Source organism: Pseudoliparis swirei, chromosome 19, assembly GCF_029220125.1.
Source record: "Pseudoliparis swirei isolate HS2019 ecotype Mariana Trench chromosome 19, NWPU_hadal_v1, whole genome shotgun sequence".
Lineage (NCBI taxonomy): Eukaryota > Metazoa > Chordata > Actinopteri > Perciformes > Liparidae > Pseudoliparis > Pseudoliparis swirei.
The window spans coordinates 18,051,485-18,057,746 of NC_079406.1; the positions used below are offsets into that span (position 1 = coordinate 18,051,485).

Below are 6,262 nucleotides of genomic sequence, written 5' to 3' on the forward strand. Positions count from 1 at the left end.
CATGTAGATGCACAAGGCTCTAGGGGGGGGGGCTCTGGATGGGCAAGAGAGAAAGTCAAAAATATATAAATAATAGATTATCTTTTTACCAAACACCCCAATATCTGTAAAGATCAGTAAAGTAGATATAATGACTAAGATGGTAAAAGCAAATACTAGAACAGTATCATAAGTTCAGAAAAAAAATCACATAACTTTTCAGTAATTCAGCCTTTAAAACCAGGAAAAAGGCAACAAGCTAAAACAATAATGTTGATGTTTCAAAGCTCAAGTGGAGGTTACAAAAAACAAACATTGCTCCATCCTGGGTAGCTAAGGCTAACGTGTGTTCTCTTTATCTACAGTTTAAAGCTACAACAAGGAGTTTATGGCTTGACTAAAACTGATCCATCTATATGACCTTAGTAAGCAAACGAGAACGGAGAGAAGATTGGCTATTCCTACATAGTTATTGTTAATGCCCGACACCGGCTCTGAGTAGCTCGACCCTCTCTAGAGGTTGCTTTAAGCTCAAATGCAGCATTTGTTGAACAAAGCACCACAATGCTTTTCTGTGAATATGAGCATGATGAGCAACGTAAACCAGGCAATCAACATTAATTTGTATGAATCCTACAAACAGCTGTTTGAAAATATTTTTTTATGTATTAAAAAGAAGTTGCTTCTTTCATTCAGTCGCCCCCAAAACAAAAGCCCTCACCAGCCAAATCAAGATCTTTTCTCCACAATATCAGCACAATAACTTAGATCTGCAAATAAATATGTACTTCATAGATGTCAGGTTTTCTGTCAGCTTACTCAAAGTACTTTAGAATCAATTAGAATCGAGAATCATCTTGAGTGACCATAAAAGCTCATTTACGTTTGAAGATATGTAATGATGTATCAACCAGAAGGTTTACTGTGTGATTTATACTGTAGTTGTTAAACTGGGTGCCACAGAGTCTCTGCATGGAAGCCGATGTGTCGACATATCAAACACAATAACTTTAATCATCTTTATGACATTAAACAATTATTACACATTAGTAACAATTAAAGTAACATTTCTTAGGGAATGTTTTATAAGAGTTTAACACTCAAAATATCAGGTAATCTGAATATTCAAGACTGTGTTTCTGGGCTTGCACCGGGATGTATTTGCAGAGACCAGAGAACTATGAGTCAATTAAGGTCACCAGACTCAAATATTACATTTTTTAAATCCTCATCGGTCCTGCAGGTAAACTAGTAAGGCTCATCTTAAGTCAGCCTTACTCTCAAACAAAAACACAAATACCACAATAAATAACCCAAACTGTCCATGTCGGACCCTTTGGCTCAACGTAATGTCCTCATGAATGAGTTTGACTTTGCTTCCAGGTTAAGTCTGAACACCATGAACGACTCTTTACAAACTCGTTACGTTGAGGACCCACACTACGTGACGAGGATCAACTATAAGACGGATACAGCTTTCATCTTTTATACCACTAATAAGCTCCACACTGCCTTAAACATAAGCGAGACGAACAGCTGCAACACTTTGTGTCCAGTCACATTGAACCGTGAGAAGCACGTGACCTGCATTATCACTCAGTGTCCTCACACACCGATTAAGACCTTTACGACAGGGAAAAGAAGAAAGAGTACAACTCTAAAAAAAAACGAAATAAACCTTCGTATTGTCTCACCTGAGACTTGTCCTGCACCTTCACGCCGTTAGCAGCATCCGACAGGGCGCAGACATGTTGGATTGCTACACGCAGCGGGCTGGTTGCTGCTGTTGATCACAACGCTGCCCCCTGCCGGCGCGGAGGAGCAGCTGCAACATAAACCTCCGGTTAACAAGGGCTGTGTCTACTACCGCGCGCCGGCACTTTCGAGCACTGACTTTCGTGCTCGAGTGTGCTCTAAGTGCGCGCCACACAACCAGCAAAATGCAGTGCACTGAAAGTACCCGGATGGTGCACTGCAAACGGGCAAAATGTAGTGTAAAACGATGGACACTACTCGCACTAAGCGGCCGCCATCTTGGCGACGTAGCGGAAGAGGAGGAGCCCTTTCGCCAGCTTTTCATTTTATTTCTAAAACAATGGCGGACAGCACAAGCGGTAGACCACGAAGCTACAGACCGTAAATGTAAGTATCAGCGGTAGTTACACATTGTACTGGTATTACAATGTACTACTAACATGCCATTCTCAGATTAGTGAGCATACCTAGGTAGCATTAGATGCCATTGGATCTCCATGGCAGTTATGATAAGCTAGCTGGGTAATCCACCACCCGGCCAGTCCGACGAAGGTGCACTTTTATCGGACACTTTTCGCTTGACGAGCGGGGGCAGGTCGGCTCCAGGCGCTTGCTCCAGCGGCAAATCCGACGACAGATAGCTATGTTAGTCATCGGACAGTGTTAAACAACGGCTGTTCTGTTAAACAATCGAAATAGCAATTTTAATAATGGATTAACAATGGATATGCTCAGTTTAATAACGGGTTAACATGACACCGCGAGCGTTTACCAACACGCCGCCCGATAATTAATACCGTTACGATCGCTATCTAAGCTTGTCCTTCTAGAAATAATTGTAGCTTTCAATCATCGTTGTGTTGTTTTTTTAATGTCGTGTATGTATTAATTTAAATGTAATCGTGGTCTGGGACAGAGCACTGAATGGCTATCCTATTTCTGTTTCCTGCCCCAGAGACGTTTCCTGGAGGTGCTGCTGGTCCTCTGCTGCCCTCCAGACATCTGCATCTGGCTCCAATGACCTCTGGCACCTCACATCCACCTCCAGGGCCTTTAAGAAGATGGACCGCCATCGCGACTTCAGTATCCCGAAGGACCTCTCCACAACACACCTCGCCTTTGACAGGCAGCAGTTGTAGCTTGGAGGCGGACAGGCTGCCTGAAGGGGGTCATGAGGCAGATGGGTTGGGACAGGCGGGGGTAGCCACCATCCCCAAGGATACAGTATCCTGGTGGAGGGTATGACTGCTCATAGAAGATGGGGCTGTTATTCAGGACCCTGGCATCATGCACTGAGCCCGGGGCCTGTCGAAGGCCCTGGCCACCACCCGATAGGAGGTGGCGCTGGGCAAAAAATAAAAACTAGACAGGAGATCTCGGGGCCCCAACCGTGGTCACAGTCAGTGCCCAGCACAGCCATGAGGGCGTTGAATGACTCTCGGTGAGCCTGAAGTCCACCCTCATGTCACTGTGGCCATCACAATACAACGCCAGCAGTGGCATTGCAACATTGATACGGCAGCGCCGCTGGGACTGGGTGGCTGCTGTAGAGTGTGGGGAGGGGAGGGGAAGATTATATTAATATGTAAGTCATTTTATCAATAAAATGTTGTCATTGAGGTTTTGTAGTCTTTTATTGCATTTTCTGATTTATATTAGAATTGATGCATGTTTGTAACAATAATTAATATGCCTGTGTGTTCAATTGCTAATTGATTCCTGTATCAGGGTAAACTTCACTACAACAGAGATGTGTATAAAAGTACAGTCAGTCAAAGTAGGCCTATTACTGTGTGAATTCACCCAGATGATGCCTATCATTTCAGTGGATAATTCTTAAAACTAATTGGAATCTAGGGACAAACATGTACAGAGTTGTCATGTTTTATTTCCATATGGTGTGTATGTGGATTGCAAAGAAGAAGGCTACTTCTGACAAAGATAATTGAGAATTTAGCATACCTAGCGAGGAGAATTTAATTGCAACTACTACATGAAGCTATGCTGTGAAGGTAAGGCAAAATCACAATTAAATGTACATATACCATCTCGACTTCAGCCAGAAGGCGGAGGCTCCTGCCGTGATTGTGGAGGTATCGCAGTTTCCACATGGGGTGGAGAAAGGGGTAAGAAGTGCATTCATTTTGTCACTTTAAGGGTTACGGGATCGCAAGAAGATTTGCATATGTCACTCCCGGCTTAATTTCGCGGGTGCCGTGAACAGATTTGCGTCCGTCACTTCCGCCAAGTGGTTAACGGTTAAGTGTTCCATTTGAGACAGCACTTCATCAGCGACGCAGTACAAATGCAGTGCACTGAATTGCAGTGCACTGCATTGCAGTGTACTTCGTTAAGTGCGCGGTAGTAGACACAGCCATGGTGTTGCTCAAGGACGTTTCACCTGGGGCCGGTATTTCAAAACTTGTAATCCAGATCAGAATGATCCGGATAACCAAATCCCCCTTTCCTCAGCCACGGATCAACCTGATCCATCCCGGTATTTCAAAACTTTGCGGGATTGGATCAGAGTGATCCTGATACCGGCAGATTGGGATTTCCAAATCCGGCCCCGCCCCCTGGATCAGACAGGAAACCGGAAACGGAGCGAACATTTTACGGAAAAAAGGAGAAGTTGGCACTAGTGTTGTCTCTAAATCTAAGTATAATATTGGTCAGTGTTGATGCGTCCTTAAACGAGATGAAAGGCAATCACTATATTGAGTTAACAAATTACATAAATCCGCACAAAGTTGAAAGAATAGCTCGGCGAAGTCAAATAAAGCCGAGTTCGCGCTAACGCGAGCTAACGCTGCTCCATTGACTTATGTGTTAAGGAGCTAACACGCTAGTAAAGAGGCTAGCGTCTGTATGTCGCGATCCACATTTTAATGCATTTACTCGCAATGCATTGGGTGTAGATTTTAAAATGTGTTGTGCATATCTCCGATGTGAGGTCCTCGGACAGGGATGTCTATGTGTGCAGTTTGTAAAGCCCTCTGAGGCAAATGTATAATTTGTGATAATGGGCTATACAAAATAAACTCAATTAAGTTGCATTTTTAGGAAACACTTGTCAACAAAAGAGATAAAACCTTAAGATGCGTTTTCTTTATAGATGTTTGTGGAAAGAGAAGACAGCCAGTTAACACAGAGCTGTTCCAGTTAACACAGAGCTGTTCCGAGCGGACCGGGTCACGGAGCTCTCCGGAAAAACAAAGGGTGGAGGAATCTGCTTTTACCTCAACAACGGCTGGTGCAACGACGTAACGGTGATTCTACAGCACTGTTCGCCGGACCTGGAATCTTTTATCATTCACTGCAAACCCTTCTACTCCCCACGTGAGTTCGCTTCATTCATCCTGGCCGGAGTTTACATGCCGCCGCAGGGAAACGTGCACGAGGCACAGCAGACCCTCGCTGAACAGATACGGTGTGTGGAGCGGACCTTCCCGGACTCTTTAGTTATTGTACTCGGGGATTTTAACAAAGGAAACCTCAGCCACGAACTCCCTAAATATAGACAGTTAATTAAATGCCCTACCAGAGAGAAGAGCATTCTGGACCACTGCTACACAACAATCAGCAGGGCCTATCACGCCGTCCCTCGAGCTGCACTGGGAAACTCTGACCACGTCATGGTTCATCTGATTCCCTCATACAGGCAGAGACTAAAGCTCTGCAAACCTGTGGTGAGGAAGTTCAAGAAGTGGACCAGTGAGGCTCTGGAGGACCTACGGGCGTGCTTGGACTGTACTGACTGGGATGTCTTCAGGACTGCTACCAACAGCCTGGATGAGTACACAGAGGCTGTAACTTCCTACATCAGCTTCTGTGAGGACAGCTGTATTCCATCCAGCTCCAGGGTGAGTTATAACAACGACAAACCCTGGTTCACAGCGGAGCTCAGGAAGCTAAGACTGCAGAAGGACCAGGCATTCAGGAGTGGGGACAAGGACCTGTACACAGAGTCAAAATACAGGTTTAGCAAGGCGGTGAGAGATGCTAAACGACTGTACTCTGAGAAACTGCAACAGCAGCTCTCAGCAAACGACTCTGCTTCTGTCTGGAGAGGGCTCAGGCAGATCACCAACTACAGGCCCAAATCACCCCACTCCATGAACAATGTGCTTCTGGCAGACGAGCTCAATGAGTTCTACTGCCGCTTTGAAAGACAATGGAGCAGTCCTGAGACAATCCCCCACAGCCCCATCAACAAGCCACAGACCATCAGCCCACCCTCCCCCAGCCCATCAGGGGCTCACACCTCTGGAGCACCCTCCATCAACTCAGCGACGACCCTCGTCATCCTGGAGAGAGACGTCAACAGGCTGTTCAAAAAGCAGAACCCCCGCAAAGCAGCGGGCCCGGACTCCGTCTCCCCCTCCACCCTGAAGCACTGTGCTGACCAGCTGTCTCCGTGTTCACCGACATCTTCAACACCTCCCTGGAGACATGCCACGTTCCAGCCTGCTTCAAGGCCTCCACCATCATCCCGTCCCCAAAAACCCAAGATCACAGGACTCAATGA

At 45.8% G+C, this 6,262-nt stretch overlaps 1 protein-coding gene and 1 long non-coding RNA gene across 2 annotated transcripts in view; one reads left to right on the forward strand and one right to left on the reverse strand.

Moving 5' to 3' along the window:
* The window catches only part of mrpl11 (mitochondrial ribosomal protein L11), a 40,741-nt gene extending 38,947 nt beyond the window's left edge, over nt 1-1,794 (reverse strand). The window contains exon 1 of the mRNA XM_056439426.1: nt 1,674-1,794. The gene's annotated coding sequence lies outside the window, so the exon portion shown is untranslated. The remainder of the gene's footprint in view (nt 1-1,673) is intronic.
* Nucleotides 1,795-1,977: 183 nt separating this feature from the next.
* On the forward strand, nt 1,978-3,353 carry LOC130209652 (uncharacterized). Its single transcript, XR_008834661.1, has 2 exons — nt 1,978-2,121; nt 2,690-3,353. It is a non-coding gene; the product is annotated as an uncharacterized LOC130209652 (long non-coding RNA).
* Nucleotides 3,354-6,262: the final 2,909 nt, after the last annotated feature.